This window comes from Lissotriton helveticus, chromosome 12 (genome assembly GCF_964261635.1).
Source record: "Lissotriton helveticus chromosome 12, aLisHel1.1, whole genome shotgun sequence".
Lineage (NCBI taxonomy): Eukaryota > Metazoa > Chordata > Amphibia > Caudata > Salamandridae > Lissotriton > Lissotriton helveticus.
In genome coordinates, this window is record NC_136073.1 from 288933754 (window position 1) to 288956753 (window position 23000).

Below are 23000 nucleotides of genomic sequence, written 5' to 3' on the forward strand. Positions count from 1 at the left end.
AATAGAGAGTTTTTGGAGGCAGGTAGCCTCCAGGTGAAGCAGCTAGGACAAACAGCTAGTCGAGGATAACACAGGGGTGGGTTCTCCAGGGTAGGGTATCGGGGTGGGAGAGGTGGAAAGGGTTCACTGGGTGGGGGGCAGTGGAAAAAAAAAGTTCCTCATTCACTTTAGTTAAGATATCTATTTCAGTTGGGAATGCAGTGCTCTGGCTTCCTTCTTTTCCAATCTCACCTAAACCCATCCCAAATCCAAAAGCTTTTTTTTACTAAGAGAATGATTCAGCTGATATCGTGGAACGTCAATGGTCTGCATTGTTAAACAAAGAAGGGCTAAGATCTTGAAATATATCAGAGATTCTCCATCACAAGTCATTATCTTGCAAGAAACCCACTTGATAAAAAGTGAATCTACCACTATCTTTAAGAACCTAAAATGGATTGCGCATATGGTTTATACTGATCAGAGTGCCAATATCAGAGGGGTCACCATTTTAATAAAAAAACAACTTAAGCATTGAGTAATAAAGTCGCTAGTCAACACTTGTGGCAGGTGGGTCATCTCAAAAGTAATGATAATGGGTAATAATATAACGTTGGTAGAGTATTATGGTCCAAACCATAATGACCCTGACCCTTTGAAAACTATCTTTACTAACCTGTTGGACTTTTCAGATCCTGTGATTATGGCTGGAGATTTCAATAGTGTGCTAGATCCCTAAATTAGATTAATCACCAAACAGTAGGGCTGCGGTAGCATCTAAATCTCGCACTTATCTGCATTCAATGATGAAGCAGTGGGGTTTTAGTGATATTTTGAGAGAGAGATCAAGCTCACAATTCGGTGCTTCCTATTATAATGGAAAATATGGTCACAAATCTAGAATTGATTTTGCCCTGATCAGTTTTAGCTTAAAGGGGAAAGTACAGGATGTTGGGTATTTGATGCCCCACTTATCTGACCACTCAGGGATGTATCTTGATTTAGATCTGGAGAGCAGGAAGTCAGATAGTGTTTGGACTCTGGACTGAACATTGCTTCAGGATTCAGAGGATTTTTGTAATTGTAGCCTCGAAATCAAGGAATTTTTAGAGCATTAGGTTGGTTCTGCTTTGCCCTTGATAGTGTGGGACTGTTTGAAGACTTTTCTGAGGGGGAAGGTTACTAGCAGACTGTGTTTCAGAAACAAGCAGTATAGAGAGGAGATTGCTCAAATTGAAGCAAACATGAAGACCATCGAAGCAAGCATGACTAGTGCAGAGGAAGTAGAGGAAAGGCAAGAAAGCAAGGTCAAAATGGAGAAATTAAAAGAACAGTTGGATGACACTCTCCAGATGAGGGCCCAAAAGCGATGGGAAGCGAGTAAGCTGGCCCATTTTGAGTACGGGGAGGGGGCAGGGAGACTACTGGCCTGGAAAGCAAAGTCAAACAGAACTCGGAACCTGATAAGAGTAATTGAAGATGGGGGTAAAACTAGACTGACCACTGATAAGGAAATAGAGAGAGCCTTCCATTATTATTTTCAGCAATTATGTCTGAAAGATAGGCTGATTAATAAATCTGAAGCTGAGGAATGGTTGAATGAGATAACACTCACTCCTCTGGATCTATCGCAACAACAGCTCAGAGAGCAGGAAGTTACGCAGGAAGAAGTTAAGAGGGTAATCTCTTTAGGCAAGGGGGGCAAGGCGGCGGGCCCAGATGACCTACCCATTTACCTTAATAAAAGCTTGGGGGAGGTCATAGTTCCAGCAATGACCCAGCTTTTTAATGACATTTTAAGGGAGGGATAATAATTGCCAGATTCCTGGGGTGAGGCGACGATCACCTTAATATTAAAACCAGGAAAAAATCATGCAAGCTGTGAGTCTTATAGGCCTATATCACTGCTAAGCGCGGATTTTAAGATCCTCGGTAACGTCCTAGCTGACAGGTTGAGCAAAGTAGCTGGAGATATATTACATCTCAACCAAAAGGGTTTATAAAGGAGAGAAATCTTTATGAACTTACATATGATTTAATTGGCACAATAGATCTAGCTACAATGCACTTACTCCCCTTTGCTGCCATGACTCTCGATGCTAAAAAGGCCTTTGAGTTAACTGGGTGTACTTGGAGTGCGTAATGGAGAGTTATAATATCGGCAAAAAATTTCATAGAGCAGTCAAGTTGATATACCTGAACCCATCTGCAAAGCTGTTGGTCAAGGGCAACTTAACAAGGCCTTTAAAGATCACCAGGGGCACTAGACAAGGCTGTCCCTTGTCCTTCCTTCTCTTTAATTTGTATATCGAGCCTTTTGCTCAGAAACTTAGGGATGAGGCAGGAATCTTGCCCTTCAAGCATGAAGTATGGGAGAGAAAAGTGGCTCTTTTTGCAGATGATTTATTGTTTCTTACCTCAGATCTCTCAACAGCTCAACCTGCCATGATAAAACATGCTGAGGATTTCAGTAGGATATCGGGATACAAGATCAATGTGGGAAAAACAGAGGTCATGTCTTGGAATTTGAATGGGAACCAACATCAGAGCGAAAGAGAAATAAGGTATCTAGGGATACAAAAAGTACAAGATATTGATGAAATTACAGGGGCCAATATGTCCAACATAACTAGGGAATACACGCAGCTTATGATGAGCTGGTCCCATCTTCCCCAAACAATCTTTGGTGGGATAAACTTGGTTAAAATGATGGTTTAAAATGATGGTTTAACCAAAAATTACCTTCCTTATTAATGCCATTCCATTGCATTTCTATAAACCTGCCATTGATAAACTTCAACAGGCTATAAACTCCTTTATTTGGGCCTATAAGGGAACCAGAATTGCCTGGAAGAAGTTGAGAGGCAGAAGGGAGAAGAGTGGGCTTTGACTTCCAGATTTACAGTATTATGCCTTGGCCTTCCAACTGTCCTGCTAGAGGATGTTGTTAAAATCCCCAGACTGTTTTGGGATTGGGGCCATGTTTGCTGCAATGCTAAGGGGAGTCAATTTATTTCAGGAGGGCTTCATGTTCAAATACGGAGCCTCACATTTTTTAAAGAAGATAAGGCTAAAAGTGTTGCAGGCAATGGCCAGAATATGGGCTAACATTAGACGGCTGTCGGGGCTTAATTACTTTTCTAGCCTGGTCACTCTCTGGGATTCCCTAAGTGCTTAAAAGACAAACTTGCGCAGCCACTAAGAGAGGCAGGTCTCAGTGTATGGGGGTACCTAGTTCAGGAGGGCACACTTTTACCCTAGGAAATTCTACATGCTCTGCTCGAGGGGAATATTGCTAAATAACGAACATCAAGAATTAAATAGTAAGATCTTGCGTGAACCCAAATCTACCTATATAAATTCACTAATCACATACCTTAATATCACCAATTGCTTATAATAAAACAGAGTGCAAAGCTTAAAATAAAATTTGGAGTTTATCCAAATGTCCAATCCATTCGAATGTATAAAAAAAAGTGTAAAGTAAAAACGTGTATCCACTCACCTATTAAGGAATGTAAACCTTCACATACAAAATTATCTCAAATACTTGGAACCCGCACCCATCAATTGTGTAAGCATTTAAAGCCCATTAGACACTGATTGTTTGTGATGATCTGAAGAATATGCCAAGCCGTTATGTTCTTATTTCCTTAATTTCTTTATTGGCATCGATGAACATATAAAGTTGTTAAAATCCACTATTCACAATCCTTTTAGCCAATGCGTTTTATCCCAATCGGGACTTCTTCAGGGCTCAAAGTTACATGCACGGCATATGTTCGTTTTCTGATAAAAGTCAACAGGAAAGTCCTAAGACACAAGTGCGTAGAGTGCCTTCAAAGTAACCATTAAAAGGCACGTTAATAAGGAATAGTTGGCTCTGCATCCGTTTCTGTTTACCAACATATACTGTGCATTTAACTTTGAGCCCTGAAGACACAAGTGCAGCTACCAACTCATTCCCACTTGAATCTGTAACGAAAAATGTATACAGTTCCCACATCAAGATCTGTTTTAATCCTTGCTTACCGGCGAGTATTAGTAGTAGTAAAAATCTTTATTCGGGTAAAATAGGTATTGCCATTAGAAATAGATAAAATCAAATAAAACAATCAATACATCACGTCAGTATTATAAAATGTTCAGTGAGAGAAAAAGAACAAAGTGCATATCTACAGTGCAATAAACATTGGCAAACAGTCATTCTGCCTGAGAAACAAATATACCTCTCCAATCTGAGTTTCAAACAATCAGCAACATAAAAAAAACCTCGACAGAAGAACTAAAAAGGGGCAAAGTGCATAACCACAGTGCTATAAACATTAGCGCACAGCAAATCTACGTAGGTAACAGATAAAGCTTTCCAATCAAAAATACAGACAAATCACAACAAAAGCCTCAGATATCCCACTCAAACAAAGGCTAAATTAGGGCCAGGCCTCCCATAATTTGACAATGCTGCTTAAAACAACCCTAGATTCACATAAATTTGAACATCCCTAAGCATAAAAACAAACAGCATGGCATGCCTTACTTGATTACATTTAAAAAACCTTTAGGTTGGGTATTACAAATTGTCACCTAGGAAAAGTATAAAAATTACATTAAAAACAGAATAGAAGGTGGTCTGGGCTGAAGTTGTGACACACTCACAGGGACAGATGATACCCTGAGCTGGCCAGCCCTTAGTAAAGCTGATTAATGGCAATAATAGATTCATTCTGAACCAGGTTAAAAGCGGACGGTGGTACACATTGTTTACCCATGTCAAATACTCTCTTTTAAAGGAACACTTTTGGTCAAACAATGGGCATGAACCGCAATTTTCAGTAATTTGGGGCCCGATGTAGGTAGCCCTTTACCGATCGGAATAGGCCGAAAATACCGATTTTCGGCCGTTTCCGATCGGTAAAGGGCCATGGAGATGTAGGGGCACATTTTCGGTAATTTTACCGATTCGTTATCATTACCGAATAGGTAAATTTACCGAGTCGGTAATATTTACCGATTCGGTAATGATAACGATTCGGTAAAATTACCGAAAATGTGATGTAGGTAGCCTATGTTCCGGCAGCACATGGCTTACAGAATCGGTATTTTACCATGGAATACAAATCCATGGTAAAAAACCGATTCCTGTGTACATGCACATCTGTGCATGTACACATGTGCCATGTGACAGACAGACGTGCCCTTAGGGCATGTCTGTGTGCCACATTGCACACATGGCCGTTTTGGGGGTGCTAGAGGGTGTCAAAGTGACACCCCCTGCACCCTTGTGAATTCCTTAAATACCGATTGGGTAAATACCGAATCGGTAATGCCTAATCATTCCTATAGGCTTCAAAGCCCATAGGAAAGAATGGGCATTACCGATTCGGTATTTACCCAATCGGTAATTAATGAATTGTTAAGGATTCGGTAACGAATCCAGATGTTGGGACCTACATCCCATTTACCGATTTTAAAATACCGAATCGGTAAGATTCGGTATTTCAAAATCGGTAAATGGGATTTACCTACATCGGGCCCCTAGGGCCCGATGTAGGTAGGCCGTTACCGATCGGTAACGGCCGAAAATACCGATTTAGGGCCCTTACCGATCGGTATACTGGCATCGAGATGTAGGGCTAAAAAAAAAGTACAAATCGGACCCAAAACCCAATCGGAATGATTACCGAATGTAAAAGAATCCGATACGTACATACCGAAAATCGGATACTGTACGAATCGGTAACACACCGAATCGGATGCAAACACCGAATCGGTGCATGTACCGAATCGGTAGTGACACCGAATCGAACATAAGCCGATTCGGTGCATGTACCGAATCGGTAGTGACACCGATTCGGACATAAGCCGAATCGGTCCATGTACCGATTCGGTAGAGACACCGATTCGGACATAAGCCGAATCGGTCCATGTACCGATTCGGTAGAGACACCGAATCGGACAGAAGCCAAATCGGAGAACCTACCAATTCGGTAGAATCACCGATCGGGAAAATCCCCGCTTCGGACAGAAGGGGAGATGTAGGGAGGCACAGAAACACTGATTTTGGCTCAAAATCGGTAGAATCCACTCGGTAATTACCATGGATTACGATCAGGTGGTAACCAACTCCAACCCATAAAAACAGCCCCAAAATGCATTGCAACTTGCAGGATGGCAGCTTTTTATGTCATAGCGAGGCGGCTACGGCTACAGCAGCAAGGAGAGAGGGAATGGCAAAGAGAGGAGCAGGTATACAGACAGCGTATCACCCTGGTCATGCTGACAGATGCAGAGATCCTACAGCGGTACAGGCTGGACTCAGAGACCATCACAGACCTCATTAGGGACCTCCAACCCCTGTTGCAGCACCCCACCCCAAGGGCACACGCAATCCCTGTGCAGGTGCAGGTGCTATGCTGCCTACACCTGCTGGCGTCTGGCAGCTATAAAAGTGTAGTCGCTGTGGCAGGAGGGGTGACCCAGAGCAGCCTGTCAAGGTTCTTCCACAAGTTCCTTGATGCCATGATCCAGAGGATGGCCCACTACATTTCCTTCCCTGCAACCCAGGCAGAACTGGTACAGACCAAAGCAGACTTCTACCAGATGGCAAGATTCCCCCACATCATTGGCTGCATAGACGGCACACACATTCCGATTTGCCCACCATCTGACACAGAATACATCTACCGCAATCGGAAGTCCACTCACACCATCAACGTACAGGTGATCTGCAATGCGAAAAGCACCATCACAGACCTGGTAGCAAAATTTCCGGGTAGTACCCACGACTCCTACATTTTCCAACAGAGCGGCATCTATGCACGGCTGATGGCTGGGGAATTTGGAGAAGGATACCTCCTAGGTGAGACACATCATCAGCCCCCCATAACCAAAAACAGCAAAGTGAAATACATGTATGCATGTAAGTTATTTTACCCCTTTTCCTTCTAGGCGACAGTGCATATGCCCTCCGCTCATTCATTCTCACCCCCTACCTCAACCCCTCTACACCCAGCCAAAGGAGGTATAACCGTGCCCACAAAAGCACCAGGAATGTTGTGGAAAGGACATTCGGCATCTGGAAAAGCAGGTTTAGATGCCTGCACAAGAGTGGAGGTGCAAGGCAGTACACCCCCATCACCTGTTGCAAAATCATAGCTGTCTCTGCAATGTTACACAACCTTGCGGTGAAGAAGGGCACTGAGGTGGAGTTGAGTGACTACGAGGACCATGATGACGACGAAGCTGTGCCACTAACACAGCCAGCTGGGGTGTGTACGCCAAATGATGGCAGATATAGACGTGAGGAGATAACAGCAAACTATTTCTGAGTGAGTACAAATGCACAGACAGGTGAATGGTTGTGTTGAATAAGCAATTTTTAATACTGTTGCTACACAGTTACTGCACTGATGTGCAACAAAAAAAAGGTGTAATAGCAATGAAAACAAAAGTCTAGGGTCCAGGTTGCCTCACCCGCCCTTGCTAGGCTATTTCTTTGAGCGCTTTACAGCCCCACTGTGGTGTCCCTCACCCCCTTCAGAATGACCAGCGGCATCTGCGGAGCGCCTGGTGCTCCTGCGTGGCTCTGACGCAGCGCTGGCCGGGCTGCTGCGGCTGCTGCTGTCCCCAGCATCCCCCAGGTCCAGGGCAGGATTTGCGGCAGTGGTAGAGATGATCAAGGCCTCCATTGCTGTTGTGATGCAGGCCATTCCCCTTGTCAACTCTGCGGTATTTTGTGCCAGACTAGACTCCATGTTGGCACTGCGCTGACAGAGTCGTGCCGTTGCTGCAGCAAGGCGGCTTATGGAGCGGTTCTGCACCCGGGCATCCCGCCTGCGCATCACCTCTTGCTCCTCCAGTCTGCCACATAACTGTGTGATGGCAGTGGTTAGCCTGCCTAAACCTGCTACTGCCTCCTTGTTGGAATCCACAAAGGCCTGAAATCCTTTCACCATTTCCCCCATCTGCAGGTTGTGCTGCAGGAGCTGGCGTTGGCATGCCATGATGGATTTCGCCTGCTGCCTTTGGATCTTCACCATATTACCTTCGAGGCCCCGGAACACACTGGCCTCCCGTGCTGGTTCTGCAGTGGTGGGAATGGCACGGCGCCGGGTACTGCTGCTGCCCGCCTGCTGAGTGGGCTGGGGTGCCACTGGTGGGGGTGTGGTGCTGGCCGGGGCCTGAGCCCCTGCTCCCAGGACAGGGTGTACTGGAGCCACAGTGGCAGGAGCTGGTGTAGGTGGAAAGAGCTCCCTTGTCGGGGAGTTCCCTGGGGAGAACTGCAAGGGGGGTATGCTTTGCATTAGTGGGGAGTGAAGTGCATCAAAGTCAATTTCCAGGTCTCCCTCAATACCCAGCCCTATGGTGTTTTCCTCCTCCTCCTCCTCGGCAGCCTGACTCGTGCTTGGCCCTGCGAGTACAGTGGTAGATGGTGCTGCTGCCTCCTTTGGCAGTGGTTGTCCGCCTGATGGTGCCCCTAGGTACAAAGAAGCATTTGTAAATAGTGTGCCGATGTATTACAGTCAGTACAATTAAAGCATTCCACATGTCCTAGCATCTCCGTAGAATGTGTTCCACTGTTTCATGTCTTGTGATTCTGCACTGCCATATTTTGATACCTTCTGCTGACTGGATGTACCATGATGCTTGTCTCTTGTATGTTGGTTACAGTACTGTGCTGGGGTTTGGCTATGCATTGTGTCTAATGGGGAGGTGTCTGGTAGGGTGTGTCCTGATGCGCATGCCTCTTACCTGTAGCTGTAGCTCTGGCTGAGCTGTCCAGGGTCCCAATTCCAGTCACGCTCTCCCTCTCAATGGTGCTGGAGACCAGTTCCTCCAGCTCGGTGAGGGGTGGCGCCGGGTTCCTGCCACCACCAGTGACTCCAGCCTGCTTCTGGATCTCTGCCATCTTCCGTTTGGTCAGGCTGCGGATGTCGTAGAAGCGCTTCTTCAGCTCATCCAGGGACCTGGGGGTGACACCCACAGCGTTGACCTTTTGGGCGATTACGCTCCAGAGCCTCCTCTTGGTGCTGTCTGGCACATTGAGGGACAGCTTTCCGAATAGCTGCCGGTGCACCCTCACCACCTCCTCAACCAACACCTGCAGCTCGGTGCTGCTGAACTTAGGCTTCCTCTTCTGGCTGGACTTCTGGCTCTCACTCTGGTTTTCCATCTTGCTCTGAACAGTTCACTAACTCCTACTCCCACTGCTGCTAACTGTGACTGCTCAGCTCAGGCTGGCTCTCCAGAAAGTTCTTAATTGGCTGCACCTGCCAGGGTTGCCACTCCCTGTTTGGGTGGGGGAGGGGGAGCCACCTCATTGGCTGAAGCGGCTTTTACCGAATCGGCTGTATCCGAATCGGATATTACCGAATCGGTGTAATCCGAATCGGTATCATCCGATTCGGATTTTACCGATTCGGTTTCTTCAATGCATTCCTATGGGCTTTTTGGCCATGGGTGTGTTTTCATACCTCCGATTCGGTAATTGCCGATTCTGATTTTACCGACTCGGCTATTTCCGATTCGGTGGTAGCCGATTCGGTGGTAGCCGATTCGGCTAGTTCCGATTCGGTCCATGCCGATTCGGTACGTACCGATTCACATTACCGATGCCGACCGATTCCCTATTATTTCGCTGTTTGTTTGCTACATCTCGTTTTCCGATTTCAGAATACCGATTCGGCCCGCCTCGGTATTTTGAAATCGGAAATTCCCTTTTACCTACATCGGGCCCTTACTTCTTTCCTTGTCAGAAGTAATACGAGTTAAAACATCTGTTTGACACATATATAGTCTGGTTCAATGATTCTTTCAGGACAGAAAAACGGACTAGGAGGGCACAGAGCTATGAGTTTGGACTTGATGTAGCTCAGCCAGGTATTCACTCTCAGGTTATCTAGGCATAGGTAGTCCTTGATTATCAGTCTAGTCAAGGTTGGCTCACCAGATTGATATCCAACTTAACAATGGCCTAAGTTTGATAGTATCTGAGATATATATGAGGTCCAATTCCTCATGAATATCATGAGTTGATTTACTTTGGGAGACAGGTGATAGGCGCCTAGAAAACTTGTTCTCTTCGACCTGAATTGAACTTCAGTCCCGATACCCCCAAATATCACTACCATAGCATGTGGTGGATACACATTTGGAATTATATATGTGAAGAGGTGCCTTTATTGGCTTCCTGCCCACCCTAGTTCTAAAATCCATGACCTACCCACAGGAAGGAGCCAGCATAGGTCTATTTAAAAGATTTGTGGGGCCCAGGTGTTCCTCTCATCAAGGAGATACCCAAGTAGATAAATGTGTGTACTGGAATAATGTTTGTTTTATTACAAAAATGGGTTTTTAATTTGGCTGGTTTAACACCAGTGATTGAAACGAAAGATTTTGCATAATTTATTGAGAGGTATAAACTGCTCATAAAATCAGCAAAAGAGTCAAGTAACACTTGGAGCCCTAATGTCGTCCTTTGCATAAGGACGGCATTGTCTGCATATAAAAGAACTGGTAATGGATGGCTGCCTGCTAGGGCGGCCGTCACATTATTAACAACACCTCCTCTATACCAATAAAATAAATGGTAAATGAAAAGGAGGCCAAGATGCACCCCTGCTTAACGCCTTGAGTAATGGGGAAATGTCTTCCCTGAAACTTACTGACACAGACATATCCATGTGAATGTCCGCCAAAATGCATACCAGAGCTGGATCAACAACAAGAGACGACAACAACATTGACCAACGTTTAGAATTATTCATCCGGTCAAATGCTGATGGAAGGTCCAAAAAGCCCATGAAAAGAGTACCTTTTTAGCTACCTTATATTTGTAGATTAATAAATGCAAATTCAGGCTCTGTTTGGTAGTGCTCAGGCCAGGCCTGAACTCATACTGTGAGTCGGAGATTATGTTTTTCTTCTCGACTCACAGAGACGGCCTTTTCAGAAACAGCGGACCCAGAACCTTATCAGTAGTATCAACCAGAGATATGGGCCTATAACATCTTCTGTTGACCCCATTAGCTTTTCTAAAAATTGGTACAATGATGGTGTGGGGTCAGGAACTAAAGGGGCCTAATAACACAGCAGCATTTAGAATATTAGACAGCAAGGGGGCCCAAATAACCACATCGCTCCTGAAAGGGTCTGCCGGGACTCCGTCAGGACCAGGGCTAGGCACCTGATGAAACAAGGGACTTCTTTGATCGAGAAAGAAAGGCTGGAGTTGCCTAGTGCCTTTTTACCAATGTTTAGAGTTGCAGAGTCCATTCAATCCTCTAAAGAATAAATTTGTGAAAAGTGGTCATGCCACTTATCTTCAGCTAATACTGAGGACAGAGTTGTAGCAGCCTCAGCAACTAATAAGGGGCTGTTAAGGACTCTCCAAAAAGGAGCCATACCATTAAGCTCTCATTAACTGTCCCCACACATTGTCTATAAGAGACTCTTTTCTCACCTTTGTGACCTTGTAGATGGCACGTAAGGGTTTAACCTCCCCCTGTTCCTCGGGGAACATTTTAGGACCTTCATTAGAGCTTGATGAGTTTAGGACAAGGCTCATTAAATCAGTGAGCCATCCTGGAGATAGTGTGTCCTCGACTTGGTGCAGTAAGGAGAAATCTCACACCAGTACATAATACAGAGAAGGTGCTTGAAAAGTAGGTGGGGCTAACTTGGGGTTGAGACATCATTCTAACTCATAGCTCCTCGACCTAAACAGGTTTTCAAAGTACTCCTCTGGTATTACTTTAGTCCATTCAGACATCTGTGCTAGTCTGAAGGAGCCAAATATTTGGTTGTAGGGGTCAATGGTGGCTATCTCTGGCTGAAGAGTACTCATGAACTAATTTCCTCATGTAATACAGTGTCCTAATCTGCCTCAATCTTACCTCATTAAATAGCAGCACCAATCGACAATGGACACTCCAAGTGACGCCCAAAACGCTCACCATCTTGGAATTGTAACTCATATATTTACAATCCTTGTCTAAAAACTGAATACTTTTAAATCAAATAAAACAAGAGAGCCCATGAGTACAATCTAATAATATATTAATATCACACTTAAAATTAACATATGCTGACTATTTTGCATCAAACAAAATAACTAATAGTTCTACAACAATTATTACAAGTGTCATCTTATATAAGTATTTCAGCAATATTCTGCCTAACCAAAGCAAAAATTCTGTTACAATCATGGTCTCCATCTTGAAATAAAAAATTAGTAAGTATCCACATTTTCAGACTGCATACAATTCTGTTTACAACTCAATGCAACATACCTATTATCATTACGATTCCCATAATCATAACTAAATGTGATACAGGGTCACATATGGGTATCCATGTAACATAACAAATAGTAAGGAGGCAAACTGTTAACACCTGCCACATTTGTGTGAGTATAATTGCCATATTAGAATCACTACTAATTTCCTAATCTCCATTATTGTAAGTAAATACATCAGAATATATCATAACAGGGCTAACCAGTTTCAACAATAGAGCTCCTGCAATCTTAATAAAATTCCATTTGTGACACTATCCTATCCCAAACAGCGCTGGGATGCCTTCGGGTAGCCATGCGCTCTACAAATGTCAAATCCAATACAATACAAAGTTAATCACATGCACATTAATTGATGAAGTAACCTCACAAGGCAATCGTAGTTAGTGCAAAAGAATATATTCAATGTAGATTAAATACATGAAGATTGACACAAACGGCCTCTTAATTATGTACTTCAACAATAACCGGCCTTACCAGACAGGAATTGTAATGCAGTTACGGCCGCTATCTTATTTCACTATTTACTAAATATTCACCTTCTTGAACTGTATAGTATTTTTTATTGAACTCAATACACCATGCCTTATTATCATTAAGAATCCCATAATCATGACAAAACCAAATACAGGGTCCCATGTGGGCATCCCTATAATATGCAACAGTAGAGAAGTAATCCGTTAAAATCTAATTAATTAGTGTAAGTATAATTGCCAATTTAAAATCACTACTCCATACTCTCTGTTACTATAGGTAAATAAACCAGAAAATGTCATAACAGAGCTAACCAATTTCATATTCAGAGCTCTCTTGAAAACAATAGAACTAAATTCCATTTGGCCACTATCCTATCTTAAAATTTGTTAAATCTATAATTATGAATAAAGTGACCTCCCAAAACAATCATGGTCAATAATAAGTAGATGGAGAGGCAATGTAGTTTCTGCCCACCACAATACAAATTATTGGTCTCCTAGAAAATTCAGTAACTCATGTACAATATTCAACTCCTTTTCCGCCGCCTTAAATCTCATAATCCACAAATCTTCATGTCGTCTAAGGGACATTACTCTATTACCACCCCTGGATCCCTAGCGCCTGTGTAGGATGCTGAATTACTTAAGGAAATGAGTTTGGGAGTACTCTCCAGTGAGCATGGATTAAGAAAGATCTTGATATGGGAATTGGATACATTTTTTGTTAGAGATTCAAGTGGGAATGAGTTGACAGCTGCGCTTGTGTCTTCAATTGTGCTTGGTCGCGTTGGAAATTATAATTTTTGGCTGGCTAAATATTGCCCAATCTGGCACGGAGTGTAGAGTTTTCAACTCTGTATGCATTTGTGACCACTTAATAGTAGTAGTTATAAAATAAGTTATTGTTGTTTTTAGGTGCTCAGGGATTATTAGAGATAATGTTGTATGTGAAGGATTACATTCCTTAAAAGGTGAGTGAATACACGTTTTTACTTCACACTTTTTTTTATACATTTGAATGAGTTGGAGAATTGGATGAACTCCTGATTTTATTTGAGATGTTCTACTCTATTTTTAATTATAACCTAATTATAAGCTATTGGTGATATTAAGGTATGTTATGACTGAATTTATACTTGGATAGGTTTAGATTCACAAAAGCTCTTACTATATTTTTTTAAACATGGTGATGAGAGGCAATCTGCATGTGTCACAGCACTGTGATTATGTAATTTCTGTTGTCTGCAAATAAAAATTAAAATTCTTTTATATTTGGATTTAAGCAGTTGTGACTTGTATATCTATTTTTAATGTTGTTCAAGAGTTTCCACATCGGGTGCTTCAATATGACTACTATTTTATTTATCTAATTCTCAGCCTGTTCATTTTAATTTCACATATGACACTGTCACAAGGTGAGGAGTAACAGTGGTATTGTATTATTAAGGAGATTGGCTTGTGTAAATAGAGATGTTGTTTTATTTTTAGCCCTGACAAAGTTGTGGGCGACACGCCTTCTCAATGAAACACTTCTGGGCTAAAAAGGTACAAAGAGTGACAACTGGAAACTGGAAATATGGACATTACATTAAAAGATCGACTGATAATATAACTACACCTGACTTTTTGATTGCATGTGCTCCGGGGCGTTATTTCATTGATTTGGAACCTGTTTGGTTCACTGAGGTTGTCAGATGGACACCCTTCCTCTTTGAGCACTCTAGTAGAGACAAGTGTGAATTGTGTATATTAAATGTTTTTGGTGCTGTAAGTGTGCACCAGCAGCAATACCCAGCCACGGTTGAACTTGCTTTGAGTACCCTTGGGTTGTAGCAGCACCTTATAAATATTGATTATTCTGTATTCAGCATGAGTGTCCTAGAAGATCGTGATAAAATGGCAGAAGACCTATTGAAGAAATTTTAATACAGCTGTCACTATAGGTCAGGCAGTTAGCAGTGGAAATCCAGATAGGAGAGAAGGATTAAGAAACAAATTCTTCAGACTTGAAAAATTGAAAAAGTCAGAAGTGTTCAAATGGTGAAATGGCACTACACTAAAACATTTTTTGAAATTGAATAGGATAGTAACTGTTTTTGATGGATCCATGTTAAAATATCGATAGTAAAAATATTGATGAATAAAATATCGATGTTAAAATATCTATAACAAAAATATTGACTTTCAGTACAATAATATCGACACATAAATATCAATGTAAAAAATATAGAAGTAAAAAATATCGACTTTAAAAAATTACATTACTTAAATAAAATTAAATAAATAATGTTAAAATTATTAACAAAATAAATTAAATGTGGTATATATTGTAACTAATTATAACTAATAAACTTAATTTAATAAATATAAACACAAAAAAGTGTACATATACTTATATTTTCTTAAATACATTTCATTAACTTTTATCTTTATTTAATTTAAAAACTGTTTAAATGATATAAAAATAAAATATACACATATATAAATGATATAAAATTAAATAAAATATTCTATATTTAATTAACACATCAAACTATTAAAAAATGAATAAAACATACATTTAATAACAAAATAAACACAATAGTAGGGAAAACTTTAGATAGCTAGGGGGTAAAAATTACTATTCCCACTCCACTGAGTGCAACAGTAGGGAAAGCGTTGGATAGCGTAGGGGTAAAAATTACTATTCCCACTCCAGTGAGTGCAACAGTAGGGAAACGTTGGATAGCGTAGGAGTAACAATTATTATTCCCACTCCAGTGAGTGCAACAGTAGAGAAAGTGTTGGATAGCGGAGGGGTAAAAATTACTATTCCCACTCGAGTGAGTGCAACAGTGGGAAAAGCGCTGGATAGTGTAGGGGGAAAAATTACTATTCCCACTCCAGTGAGTCCAACAGTAGGGAAAGCACTGGATAGCGTATGGGTGAAAATTACTTTTTCCACTCTAGTGAGTGCAACAGTAGGGAAAGCTTTGGATAGCGTATGGGTGAAAATTACTTTTTCCACTCCAGTGAGTGCAACAATAGGGAAAGTGTTGGATAGCGTAGGGTTAAAAATTACAATTCCCACTCCAGTGAGTGCAACAGTAGGGAAAGCGTTGGATAGCGTAGGGGTAAAAATTACTATTCCCGCTCCTGTGAGTGCAACAGTAGGGAAAGCGTTAGATAGCGGAGGAGTATAAATTACTATTCCCACTCCAGTGAGTGCAACAGTAAGGAAAGCGCTGAATAGCGGAGGAGTAAACATTACTATTCCCACTCCAGTGAGTGCAACAGTAGGGAAAGCGCTGGATAGTGGAGGGGTAAAAATTACGATTCCCACTCCAGCGAGTGCGACAGTAGAGAAAGCGCTGGATCCCACAACAATAAAATACAAAACCATCAACATTTTTATTAAATTTAATTTCCAATATTAACATAATTAATAAATTAATTCAAATATATTATTATTAACAAAGATGATAAAAAAGCATTAATTGCACATTAATTAACACTATAATATCCACAACACACCTAAAATTAATTACACAATTAAAATGACTAATTTCTAATTAATTAATGGAAACTAATTTATAAATATTTATTAATTAATCAATAAAAAATTAATTACTTACCACCTTTCACACCATTTATACATATAAACACCACAACACACACCTAAAATTAATTACACAATTACAATTAATAATTACTCATTAATGAATGGAAATTAAATTATAAATATGTATTAATGAATCAATAAAAAATTAATTACTTACCACCTTTCACACCATTTACACATATAAACACCACAACACACACCTAACATTAATTACACAATAACAATTAATATTTACTAATTAATTAATGGAAATTAATTTTCAAATATTTAATTATTGAACAATAAGAATGTATAACTTACCACCCTTCACACTATTTACACATATATACACCACAACACACACCTCTAAACAATTAACATAATTAATTATTAATTGATTAATTGGAATTAATTAACAACACATTATTAAATTATTATTAATTAATCAATTAACACATTAATTATCAATACATTTTATAAAATTAAATTACTTCCCACCCTATTCCCCTATAGGCCCACAACCCGCTACAGAACTAAAAAGGCAAAATTCTAATAAAAAAAAAATAAGTACTATAAATTATTATTTAAATCTATATAATTAAATTAATTCCCACCATATTCCCCTATAACCCCCAACCTGCTACGGAACTAAAAACACAAAAATAAACCTAAAATAAATTAATAACTTGTAACATTTTAAAACATATAATAAAATGACAAACACTTCTCATTAAAAACACACAAATACATAACATTATTAATAATTTGATATTTTGTCACCTACATTTTTGTAAACGATATTTAAGACGTCGATATTACTTACCTGTCAGTCGATATTCTTGTCCACAATATTTTTGTTGTTGATATTTCTTCCCCACGATATTTTTGCGGGGAATTTTATGTCCCTCGATATTAATACGTCGATATTCCTGCTCTGCACCTGTTTTGACACTATTGGTGTGCACCGGCAGGAATACCCAGCCACTGTTCAACTTGTCAATTCAGATTACACTATTTTGGCTATATGTCTGTGTTTATCCTTATGTGACCTTGACATTGTGATAACGAGATACTTGTCCCTGACTTATGTCACATCAGGTGTTTTATCTTTGTTATTCTTTGAATAACTTGACACTTTCAGAGTTCTTGGAATGATAAGATTAGAAAACATATGCATCAATGGCAGATACAACAATGATTCTGCATGAATTAGGGTACAAATTGCGACTCATTACCTAAAATTGAGAAAATAGTTACTCTTGTTACCTAAGATGGAGTTGGAGATTACTTAAAATGGAGTCGGACCTTAGGGGCTTTATGTCAAGTTGTCACAGTGTATGGGTTGTTTCAACAGGTGCATGGTACTGGAGGCAGTGTACATTAGTGTGTGATGTCTTACCTATCGTTGCGTTCGTGTTTCACCTGTATGTGCTCTGGAACCAGTCGTCATTTTGTACACATAAGAAGATTTGACAGGTGTATGGTATTGAAGGCAGTGTATGTTGGTGATTGCCTTACTAGTGTGTGCAATTGTGTGTACTTGAGGGTTTATAGTTATGTATGGATGGCAGTATCTGACATAGCTGTAAGCTGTAGTATGTGAGGGCTTTTTTTAAATTGGCAGCTTATTAAAGAGTTTTATAAAGCACAACCTAGACCCGAGACATCGGGTATCAGAGCACTTTACATGAGCACCAGTTTTGTTACAGAACACATTCATTCTTTTTTTGTTAGGCACGGGGAGATTAAGTGATTTGCCCAGAATCACAGGATGTTGAGCGACGTTGGCGAGACTCAAACCTGGTTCCCCAGTTTCGAGGTTGACCGCTCTAGCCGGTAACTCTACATCCTCTCCCCAAAATTGATCTGATATTTAAATTTTTTGCTGTGCTACTAATTTGAAGTCAGCATTTGTTTAGGGCTGTCATCATTGTGATCAGGAGACATGCCTACTGAACAAGGGAGTAGTCAGAAAAATAAAATACTCCCCATTTTGCGACTATGACATTAAATAACATAGCAACATGTGTGATCCCAAATATTTCTATGAAAGGCAGTGAGAATTGTTCATCCAAGGAAAATTTTGAAAGAATCCTTCAAAATAATGCATTTTATGGCGTGATTCTAAGGACTTTGGTCAAAACTGCCTTTACCTGTATTGACTTCTTTGTTTTCATTCTTGTCTTCTTTCTATCTTCTTTCTTTCATTTTAGTCTTTTTTCATAATTTTCTTGTCTATCCATCTTTCTTTATTGCTTTATGTTGTTATTGATCTTTTTTCTTCTTTCCATTCTACTTTCAATCCTCTTTGCAACTTTCTTCCTGTCAGTCCTTCCTTCTTTCATTCCAACTTTCATTCTATCTTTTAGTCATTTTTATATTCCAATTTAATTTTCCTACCATCCTTCTTCTTTTAATTCCTTAATTTTTCTCATATTCCTTACTTTCTTCAAATGATCCTCCTCTTGTCTTACTTTTCCCATTCATTCCATCCTTTTTTTCTTTTTGCATTCTTTCAATTTGTTAATTGTTTCTCTTCTTTCTTTCTACTAGCCTTTCCTCTAGCTCTAATTTTTTGCATTGTTTCAGTCTATTTTCCTGCTTCTCATATTTGTTTCCCTTCTTTCAGTGTTCATTTTAGTTATTTGTTACTTACATCTTTTCTTATTGCTGTCCTTCTTTCCATGCTTCTCTCTTTCTTCCTTCCTTTGTATTTCTTTCCTTATCTTCATTTTTCTTTTGTGCCGTTTTTTATCCTGATTTCTTTTTGCTTTCCATCTTTCTCTCCTCATGTGCGTTCTATTCTACTTCTTTCACACTCTGTCACTACATTTGCCTCGCACTCATTTTAACTTTACCATTACAAAATGTCTCTTTTTTGACCGTCACATGTCGGCTTCTGTGGCACCCGTTGGTCCTCATACCACAGCTTTGTCATGGTAATAATTCTTACCGCACTGCAATCCACATATAAAAGTTAGGAAGGGCCATAAAACAATGTCTTTTTCTCCAGTGGCAACCCCGCTTAAGGTGATAAAGCAGGTGCTCCCCTACACCCTTGCTATTAATGTGTGCGCATCGTCCAGAGGGCGCGATGCTGGATACCGATTTAGTTGCTTTCTTCCTTATGGCACATGGTCACGTTGGTTTGACCAACTAGTGTCACTTGTTATAGAGCGTGGTGAAGTTCTGGGCTGCACCTTTGTGTGTGCGAGAGCATGCGAAATAATGGTGTTTTCGTTGTGGACATGTGTGTGTTGCTTGTGGAAGATAGAGACGGTGTGAGAGTTTGCTTGTTGTTTCTGGGTCTTTGTTTTGAAGCTTGCCCGTTGTGTATGGAAAGGGGATGATCTAATGCTGTGAAATATCTGTGTATGTTGCTGGTTTATCCTCTGTGTAAGGCAAGGGTATGAAGTCCTGACAGGATGTGCCTCTATAGGCTGCGAGAACATGCTGCTGAATGTTGAGGCTGCAGAATGTTGAGTGGGAATGCGTAAGACTGCAGTTATGCATTGAATTTTGGTATCTTTGTGCTTGGGGTTAGGTTACAACTGGAGGGAGAATGGTACCCTAAACAGGGGCATAACAAAGGTCTTTGCCGCACCTGCGGCACAGGGGGGGGCACCATTTAGGGGGCGGGGGGGAGGGCTTTTTAGCCTAAGGCCTACGATTATCTGTGCCATATATGAGGCTGAAGAAGTCTTCCCCAAATGTCACTGGTCCTAAGAGGACCTAACAGGTTTATTTCTATTCTAACTCATGTCCTCGAATATTTGGAGAAGGTGTTTGTTTATGAGCCTTGGTGTACTTTCGATAAATGGGGAAGGTACAAATATGAGCCTATCAGTGCATGTATGTGAAATGTTTGCCCATGCGCACCAGAGAATGTGGGGCATTGACAAATTGAGAGCCTGAACAGAGGAACACCGGCTCTTGATATGTATGTTTTTCCTTTGGGGTAATTGTTCTCCACTGCCCAGTTATATGTTGTAAACACATCTGTAATTTATACCATTTTACATTTATATATGTGTGCTAAAAAGTTATGCTAGCAGTGAACCAATGTGCCTAAGAACGCATTACTCATGGCGCACGTGTACCAGATTGTCATCATGGAGACCCCCTTGAAGGAACGGTTGCTATTTCCACATACGGGTAACAGGTTAGGCAGCGTCTCTGAGCAGGTTGGTGACAGGGTGGACGGCATTCCGTGGGCACGAGATGCTGTAAACCAGTGCACGGCGGTTGGCCATATTTATGGCATTGTCTTTGCTGTCAACTGCTGGAAATTCTACTTCCTTTTGATGCGTTGCATTAGACAACAAAAAACTGTGCCAACCTGTTTTCGCTTTCTGTTGTGATGACTCAGAGGCCGCGCAATGGGCGTGAAGCCGCTAATGAACATTGTTATTCTCTGGAGACCTGTTACCGGCGTTAGCGCATTGGAAGGCAAATATTGGCCAGAAACGAACTGTTTGTATTTCAGAAGCCTGACCTGAGTTGCATCACAAGCCACAGCACCTGCCGCTACAATTAGGTTGCTAGGTAGTGTAGCTGTGTGCTGGTCTGTTTGTAGTTTCACAGGACAGGGCTTCACACATGGAAAGCTGGGCTTTGTGGACATATTTAGGTTAATTTCACATAGAGTCAATAGGAGTGTACCCGTAAACGTTGTGCATTTTGACCTGTCCATGCTTCTACCCTCCCCACCCAGTACATCAGCTCCCACCCCACCCCATCCTCTCCTCCAGGGCACAATTCCTAAAAAAAGAAGTGGGGGGACTAACCTAGTTAATCAGTATGCAAGTGGCATCGCAGCGTGTGACATCACGGCGCGTGACATCACAGCACGTGAGATCACAGGAACTGGCATCACAAGAAGTGATATCAGATCTTAAGCCCTCACATATATGTTTAGCAGGTGTATCATGAGTACATTTGAGCACATTTCGAGTATACTTGCAAACCCTCCTGATTTATGCAGAAGATTCACACTTTTGTACACTACACATAAAACAATGTTACCTTTGTCAGCGTTAAGCTTTCTATAGCCATAGTGCTTTAAAAGAAATAGTGATATTTAAATTATTAATACGCCTCCTCAAGGGTAGTAAGCATATATAAATGATATTTATTTTGTGCAAATACTGGGAAAGATCAACACATCTGATGTTCTAACAGTGCATGCTTATCTCCTAAACAGAGCCTGAACAAACGGAAAAGCTGCCTTTCTTAAGTATGTGTGAAGTGCTTACAAGGTGCGAGCCTTTGTTTCTCCTCTGCTGCATTTGCATAAGGTGTGAGGCTTCTGATTGCTGCCAGCCAGGAAACTCCTACAAAAGGAGGCCTGATGACCCCTGAGACTCGGCCTTTGTTAAGGGCCCAACAGGAGTCTGAAATAAGAGAGCCCTGTCTTCGCCTGCACGTTGTTGTGATCGAAAGCAGACAACAACATGCATGCGCTGCTGAATGCGTCCCGGTGTTTGGAAATTACACCGGGACGAATTCAGCATCTTTTTTAGTGGGGCTCAACTTCTTGGCAGGGTGGACAGCATCCACCCTTTGAAAGACGTGGGGGGACACCGTCCACACGCGTGGACCCCCGACTCGTGCCCTGCTCTCCGCTCCCTTTCTTTCTTCTCACCTCCCCTCTACTCTCCTTCCTGTCCCTTCTCTTCTATCTGTCCACCCCCTGCTCTTTTCCTCCCCTATTTCCTCTCACGTGGCCTTTTCTTCTCCCAATCTTCCGTTTCTTTACATTCCTTACTTTGTTTCCCAACGCTAAATAAAATGTTGCAGCACCCATGACACGCTGGTTACACCACTACATTGTTGAACTTTAAGCCTTGCTCCAACAAACACCTGGGGATGAGATATGTAATACAGAAGCAGTGACACTGATTTGCCAGAGGACTACCCCCTATGGTCCCCATCTTCACACAACCCAGCATTTTGCCCCTGCTGCCACCTATCTCTACCTGCTCATATGCTCTGCTCACTGGCAGGCTGCAAGCTGTTGGTGCAATCCAGCTGTAAGATCAATAGTTCTGGCTGGTCCAGGCTATTCAGTCCATTGCTCCCAGTACCAGCCAAAGTTCTTGAGAGATACCTGAACGTGGAACAGAATCTCTTGGGCAGAATGACATTCTGAATGGAGCACAATATGGATTTAGGAAGTTAGACAGTACTGAATCCGCATTGGTGGTAGCTACAGAGGAAAACCGTGTTATTATGGATTTCGGTGGAAAAGTTGCAGTGGTCCTTTTGGACCTATCTGCAGCTTTTGACGTGGTGAGCCATACTATTTTAAAACAGCGCCTAGTGGAGATTGGAATTGGAGACACATCCCTTAACCCCTGAGTGTCCTTTTTGAGTGATAGAGTGCAGTCAGTCTCCTTTTGAGACTTTACCTCCAGTTCCTTCTCCCTTACTTGTGGAGTTCCACAGGGTTCTTCGTTGAGCCTCACATTGTTTAACATCTATGTGGCTCGTCCTGCTAAACTGATTAGATCCTTTGGCTTTAATATATTATCTTATGTGGATGACACACAGATAGTTGAGTGTTTTACCCGCAATGTAGAGGAGGTAGCTCCCTGGTTTAAAAGCTATATGAGAGCAATCGTCAACTAGATGAACAACCAATGCCTTAAACTAAACTCAAATAAGACAG